This window comes from Nanorana parkeri, unplaced genomic scaffold, assembly GCF_000935625.1.
Source record: "Nanorana parkeri isolate BGI_ZX_2015 unplaced genomic scaffold, ASM93562v1 scaffold403, whole genome shotgun sequence".
NCBI lineage: Eukaryota > Metazoa > Chordata > Amphibia > Anura > Dicroglossidae > Nanorana > Nanorana parkeri.
Genome location: NW_017306671.1, coordinates 544800 through 553099, shown reverse-complemented (window position 1 = coordinate 553099; position 8300 = coordinate 544800).

The following is an 8300-nucleotide window of genomic DNA, read 5'->3' as shown; positions in this document are numbered from 1 at the left end:
AGTTCTATATTCAGCTGAAAGGTACTGCCATGGGGGCAAGATTTGCTCCAAGTTATGCCAACCTCTTTATGGGGTACTGGGAGGAGCACTTTATCTGGTCAAATAATCCGTTTGGGTGCAATCTGTTACTCTATGCGAGATATATTGACGATATTTTTATCATCTGGGATGGTACACAGGAGGAGTTCTCTGGGTTCCTAGAGCATTGTAAAAAGAACCCGTTCAAACTTGAGTTCACTCATGTTATAGATGCAGAAAGCTTGGTCTTTCTAGACCTGGAGTTAGGTACGGATCAGACTGGTTTAATAACCTCCAAGACACACTTTAAACCAACAGCAGGGAACTCATATTTGCATGCAAAAAGTAATCACCATCCCAGATGGATAAACAATGTACCTGACAGGCAATTTGGTAGACTGAGATGCACGTGCACTTTAGAGTCAGACTACAAGGACCTAGGGATAGATCTGACTAAAAAATTATTGGATAAAGGATATGATGCTACGACGATTGAGAGAGTGTTTGAGAAACATTCCATACCCATTTCCAAGAATAAAACAAAGGATAGAGGTGTTTATAATATCAACTTTTGCACACAATTCAAGGACGGAGCATTTCACATTTCCAAAATCCTGAGGAAGCATTGGAGAATCCTCGGGGGAAGACAACATCCTGAGGAATTCTCTTACAAACCTTCCCAACATAATATATAAGAAACCTAAAGACCTCCGTAGTGTCTTATTTGTTGAATCTTATTTGATCCACCATTGTGAGTATAAGTGACCCGCACCTATTTGATCCGTTTTGGATTTTGCTACGGTAATATTAACATAACTTCCGCTAAGCGAAACATCCGAAAATAACAAACCCGACTCGCACTTAACATTATTAGGTACTAACTCTGAAATTCTTAGAGCTGCAAAAAATGCTAAATTAAAAGCTGTATCGAAAAGAATAGCTTCATATGCAGAATAACAAACCATCGGTGTAATGCTACAAAACTGACAAAGGATATTACTTGAAATTGGACATCTCAAAACCTTGCAGAAGTTTGATTTCTGTTCCCTTTCAAAAACCTTTTGACTGAAAAATAGCTATTGCAAGGCGGCAGACTAAGAAGCTGAAAGAAAAATTAAATACCAGCCAATGTCTTAGCCAGGTGACCGTAAGAAGGGTTGCTCCCTTTTACGAATTGCATAATAACAGCCAGGATAGCCTCTTCGCAAGGAGCGACGCAAGGCAAACCGACCCCTATTGCAAAAGCCGACCACTTACTCCATGCATTCGAATAGGCAGCCCAAATGCGTGGCACCACTGAATTACGGATAGTGTCGGAAACAAAGTTCAAATCAGCTCCCACAAAAGAGCCGGGCAGGGGTGACCCTCCAAATATGCATCCGGAAGAAGTTCCCTGAATCGCTGCATCTGAAAGCGGGACAGCTAATCCATATATTAAATCTAAGACATAGAAAAACAAAATTACGTAACAATTTGATCACTAAAGGAGACCTAGAAGAAAGGCAATTAACAGCAAATATGACACCTTTGTTGTCAGAATGGATTAAAATGCGTTTTATTCGCCAAAAAATGTCCCCAAATTTCTAACGCAACTACAACTGGAAATAGTTCCATTAAAACAATATTTTTTATCGCTTTATTTAGTTTCCATGAGGGGGGCCATGAACCGCAACACCAATGGTTACCCAAAATAGCGGCAAAGCCTTTCGACACTGCTGCATCGGAAAACAAATTTTTCCATGATAAAATCGCTCTGCCAGAATGACTTACCATTAAAAACGTCTAAAAAATTTAACCAGACCAACAAATCCTCTGTTAATTGCACCGATAGTCGGACATGTGAAAAAGGAGACTTAAGCCCAGAAGTTGCCATATACAATCTTCTGGAAAATACTCGACCTACCGGCATAATTCTGGATGCAAAATTTAGCAAGCCCAGTAACCATTGGAGGTCTTTTAATAAAAAAAATGTTCGTCTTAGAAAAAACGAAATCAGATTTTTAAGTTTTATGATCTTATCCATTGGCAATCTACATTCTAATACAGTCGCATCTATCTGAATCCCTAAGAAAACCAAAGATTCAGTAGGTAAAACTGATTTCTCGTCCGCTAAAAGGGACACCAAAATATCCGCAAATAGCTACGAAAAGGGTATACATGTTCCTGCAGGCCGGAGAATCGTGGGGACCTATAAACAAAAAATCGTCCAGGTAATGGACAATGCCTTCGAATTGCGATTCAAACTGTACCACCCATTCCAAAAATGATGACAAATTCTCAAAATAAGAACAGGACAATGAACACCCCATCGGTAAACATTTGTCGAAAAAGTAACTCCCATCGAAATAAAAACCCAAAGAATTGAACGCCGAGGGATTAATGGGGAGCAACCGAAAGGCCGATTTAATGTCGGCTTTCGCAAGCAAAGATTTATGGCCAAATTTTCTTATTCTACTAATTGCGGAATCAAACGATGTATATGGCACCGAACATGCCTCTCTATCAATCTCATCATTTAATGAAATATCCTTAGGGAATGATAGGTGATGTATCAAACAATATGAATTGGGTTCCTTTTTTGGGACTAAACCTAAAGGGGAAATTCTAAAATTAACGAAAGGCGGCTCAGAAAAAGGCCCTGCAAATCTCCCTTCCGCTAATTCCTTAACAATTTTTTCCCGAACCACTGAATAAAAGTCTTCCACCGATTTCAAATTCGGAACCAATTCACATCCTACACTTGTAAATTCTGGGATGTAAAAACTCACCCTAAAACCTTCAAAGAGCAACTGTGCCGTTTCCCGATCTGGGTAATGAAGCAGCCATGGCAGCATTTTTTCCAGCCTCACTGGAGTGCAGACTTTTCTGAAAAATATCCCTCTGAACCGATGTTTCAGCATTGCCTTTTTTAAAGCACTTGCTAAAGGGGTGCGTACCATTACAAAAAGAGCACTCATGCTTATATTTGCAAGAGTTCGCCCATTTACAGTGACTCTCATTATAGGCAAAACAAAAACCTTTACGGATAGCCAATCCCATTGAGCTAGAAGGCTGCCTAGATTGTAATTGCCTCGGTGTAGACATAAGATTCAGCCATAGGCCTACGTCCGTCATACCCCAATGTAGCGAAGGAAAAACGGACATCTTTTGTCTAAATGACTCATCATACTGAAACCATCCCAGACCGGCAAAATTCCTATATGCGTCTAAAATGATTTCGATTTGTTGGAAAAGACCACTACTCCTCTCCGGATTCTTTTCCCCTAAAATGTTGGCATAAATGCAAAAAGCCTGTAACCAATTGTTAAATGTGCGAGCTACAGGCCTACGACGGTCATCTTCCGAATTGTCGTCTAACCTTTTATGTAAAAAATCCTTAGTGGATGTCAATAATGACAATAAATCAATGAAATCGCCCTTACAAATCTTTTCTTTAATAGAAGCCGATAAATGCATGCCTAACGGTGACTCTGTACATGGTAAGGGTTCTTTTACACAAGATTCAGGGACATTACATGACCTACCCACGCTAGCCGTATTAACTACTGTGGCATTAGAACAATTAACCCCTTCCATAGCAACTGCATGCTTAGTAACTGGAGTAGACCAAACCGTAGCAACAGATGAAGGGAAAGGGTTAGTCATTTTATTTGCTATCTGAGACAGAGATGCAATTAAGATATTCAGGACATTTAAATTACTCGACTCACCAAAAGAATTACCTGACTGCTGAAATAATGGTGCCGTGGGTGATATGCCACCGACCCTCGTTAGCAGCTGTGGCCGACGCACTTCTTCAGTCACCTGTTGAAAATTACTAGCCGAGATCTGTAAGGGCTGCGACACAAGCTGAGAAGCCTGCTGCTGTTGGATGTTATCATGATAATCTATTCCAGCATGAGCGCTGGATGACAAAAGCTCACTATCGTTTATTGTTTCTATAATAGGGACGGCATTGGGGGCTCTGACAGTACCTCTTAAATCAGGCTTTCTATTCTTGCCGGCCGAAACTCGTCTGCTTCCTTGCGAACCGGCGTCCGACCGTTGCCCAGCAACCGCTCTCCGCCTTGGGGATGCCGCTCTGCCTCTATTTCTTCCTATGCCACCTCGAATAGGTGAAGGGGAATACTTCCGGCACCTTCTCCTGATGCGCTTAGCCACCGGGCCACCGCCTCCTATGACGATCTGTGGCTCAACCCCCTGACGAGGAGCTTCTTCCGGTGATGCTGCCCCTACGACATCTCCGGACATCTCCGTCGGGGCCGCCATGACACTCGGACGCTCCGGCGGACGAGGGGCGAGAAGACGGCAACCGAGTAGGCTCTTCAGCGACTTCCTCTCCTTCTGACCTGGTGTCACTCAACGGCCGGTAAGTAGGATCTTCAGTCGCTTCTAGACATCGACGAAGCCAGGCTTCTCCTCCTCCATCTTGGGCCTTCTCCAAAACTCTGCGCATCAGCGTCTCCATGTCAAAATCACAGAACGCCACAAGCCTGTATTATATCTAAAGAAGTATAACGCCCAGGCTTGCTGTGCTGCGATTCGGACAACTGAAGGTTAAAAGCACTCCTATTTATAGGGTGAGGAAGGTCTGAAATAAAATAAAGAAAAACACCAGCACAAGCCACAAAAAACATTGAGTTGGCACAATCCCATGTCATTGGGCCTCTTATTTGAGGTTCCCTTTCCCATTGTAGAAGAACGGGAACTGTAAGGGCTAGTTCACACCAGCCTCAGTGCGGTCCGGCCCAACTCGGTGCCGGAACGCACTGGGTCGCATCCCAGCCTGCTCAATAGGTTTTGGGGTGGGAGGGGGCGTGGCTGCGGCACCATTGACTTTAATGCACTGCCACGCTCCCTCCCGCCCAGCCGCAGTTCGCCTGCACCGGAATGCGTGGCACATGAATGCCTGCGTTCCAATGCGATCAGAAAAAATAGTACATACAGCATATTTTAAAGACCGCACCGGAGCGCAGGCATTAATGTGCCACGCGTTCTGGTTTGGGCGATCGAACTGCGGCCCAGGGGGCCATTGACTTCAATACACCGCCACACCCCGTCCCACCCCAGAATGCAGTGAGCTGGCTGGGATGTGATCCAGTGCGTTCTAGCACAAAGTCGGTCCGAAACGCACTGGGGCTGGTGTGAACTAGCCCTAAGTCTTGGTACTGGAATTTTGGTGCTTACTGTTAAAACTTAAAGAAGAACTCCAGATTTTCATGAAATTAATCCTTGCAGTGATCTACCACCACACTGCAAGGGTTAACTGTACGTTTTGGTCCTCAGTCCTGCGGCGGTGAGTGCTCACCTCTCTTTCCCCTCTCCCCCAATCCTGCTATGGTTTGTCCCTCTAAGGGAGAATTAACCTGCATTGAACCTAATGACATCAGCAGGGCTTAGACTGGAGGAGCCCAGGGTAAAACAGGTTGCGGTGACCGGTCTGGCAGCCAGGTGGGATTAAGGATCAGGTAAGTATATTTATTTTATTTGCTCCCCTAGACAAAACAAGTAGTTAACTCTTGCAGTGTGGGAGCCCCACTGCAAGGTTTTACTTTTGAAAATCCTGGCGTTCTTCTTCTCTAATGCAGCACATCATGGGACATGGGACACATTATTATTATTATTATTAGAGGCAGTTTACCGGTACATAGCAAATGTGTAAAAATATTTTTTTACGGAAGTTTAGCTTCAATTATAAAATATTAAACTACTGCTGGGCAAAAATGTTTTACAAAAGTAACCCAAAATAATGGCAACTGGTAAAACTTTTTAATGCATTGCTGATGTGTTTTACTTCTGTGGACACATGAATGAAGTGTCTTATTAGACCTCATTAATGTCAACATATAGTTCATATAAAGTAGCCGGTGGCTGATGTGCTGGAGTTATTCAACATAAAAGAAATGCGAGATCATATTTCATTCAAATGCTCATTGCACTAATGCGAAACGCTACAATTTCCCACGAGGCCCCACACCCTGTCTCTGCTGCATTCTGGTACAAAAAGCTGCAACTAAGCTTCATAGAGGAAAATGTAGGAACTGTCATTTTTGCAGGTCTGACAAATGTGTTCCAGAAAGTAACACTAGCAATTCTGGCAGGTAATTATATTAAAACAGGCCAATCAGATCTATTTTTTATGCATGCCAAATGACGTGTGAGTTTAACATTTACTGGCATTTATTACCTGTCACAGAGATACCAGTACTTCCTGACATTGTCTTAATCTGCACTTTACCCAGAAAAACAGAGCCATCTAAGTTCAACACTATCCAAAGTCAGCATCTACTCTCTGAACTCAGATGCTGGCTAAGAGATGGCACCATTGTGTAAATTCTGGTGCACGTACAGTTTTTGGCTTGGCCACAAATGTCTGACAAAGATCAGCCCCTGCTGCAGCCTCTCATCTTATCACTTGCTGCAAAAGTTACAATTTACACTCTGATCACTAGCGGAGTAAAGACTGCTTCCTCACATCTACAGCAGACTGATGACCTCATCAATGTCAAACAAATTGGGACAGTTTGTGTAAAATCTACATAAAATCAGAATACAATGATTTGCAAATCTCATAAACCCATATTGTATTCACAAAAGAAAATAGAAAACATATCAAACTGAGAAAATGTACCATTTTAAGGAAAAAAAATAAGGTAATTTTTAAACTCATGGCAGCAACATGTCTCAAAAAATTTGGGACAAGGCCATGTTTACCTCGGTGTAGTATCCCCTCTTCTTTTAAAAACACTCTGTAAACGTCTGGTAACTGAGGAGACCATTTGCTGGAGTTTTGCGAAAGGAATGTTGTCCCATTCTTTCCTGATATAGGATTCTAAATGCTCAACAGTCCTGGGTCTTCTGTGTTGTATTTTTCATTTCAAGGTTCACCAAATATTTTTAATATATATTCACAGTATATATGATTTTGTCACATGTCAGGCATTTAGCAAAACAAATAAAATATGGCAACCATTTATAACTAGCTTTCAAAGTAAGGTGCACATGGAAGGGTTTTTCACAGTAAAAACATATTTAAAAAAAACAAATTGCCAGAGTGGAGACTTCAGCTACCATTGTGATATGCTGGGCTTCTATTGTGTCTCTGTCCCTTTAAGGAAGAATGGGCTACCTCCTCCTGGCATACCTACACTCAGTGTATCCATTGCTACAGTAGATATGCTCCATGATGGAGGCTTTCATAGATTACAGTTAGGAGCACACTACACAGAGGGGCCTTGGCGAGGCAGTGTGGCTTCCATATATTTTGCAAAAGTTGTGCAGATTATCAATTTTAATGCAAATGTTTAGTGTATTTTTTTTCTTTTTGCAGCCTAGCTGGTAAGTGTGCTGGAATTTTATTTTATGTTTGTAATATCAGGCATTTATTTATGCAGACTTGCAAAGTTGCTGAAAGTTCCACTTTAAACTGAAAAGTGACTAATATGACAGATACATCCTTTAATGTGACCACAATGCAAGGTCCTCATTCATAGCATCCTTTGGCATGTTTTTACACCTACATGCTTTTTTTTCAGTCTAATGAATTTATTCAGACTTAGCTTATTTACTAATTCTTGAATTAATTAATGAATGTGCTAGTATTCTGTATTGATTTTACAGATATTTGCATCATTTGTGATCATCATTGTGATTTTTTTTTCTTCCCTAAATAGCAAGCAAAATTTTAATGAAATCTCTACATAAACGATCCTTTTGTTTCCTAAATATTGTATTTGCCTTTACAGAAGCTTTAGCTGACATAATAATTGTGAGAACAGTTTAAACCAAGAATCTCTTCTAGGTCTGTTAACATAACCCTCGCCCCCACTGAAGCTATGTTTAGGACAGAATACATTACAGTGTACTGCATCATTGAAATATCTCCCATTATCTTGTTGTCAATGCTTTCTTTTTTTTCCTTGTTGGTCCCTAACCTAGTTAGGAAAACTCATTTTAAATGATGCATAGTACGCTACAAGGGCATTTTCAAAGTACTGGAATAGTTCACAATGATTAAGCATGTTAAATGGCACTTTTGATCCCATTAATAAATATCATTTGTGAATATAAATATTCACAAATGAGTACATAAGGGTCAGGGTGAACGAATCTTGCAATGTTAGGTTTGTCGGAGGTTCTGTGAACCCAGAAAAAAAAGAAAACCGCTAAACCCCATTGAAGTCTATGGAAGCCAAATTTTGACATTATTTTCTGCCCATTTTCAAGGCAAATTTAAAAGCTTTTTTTTAAAAAAGGGCATGGGTAGCTGGCACTGCTTTTGG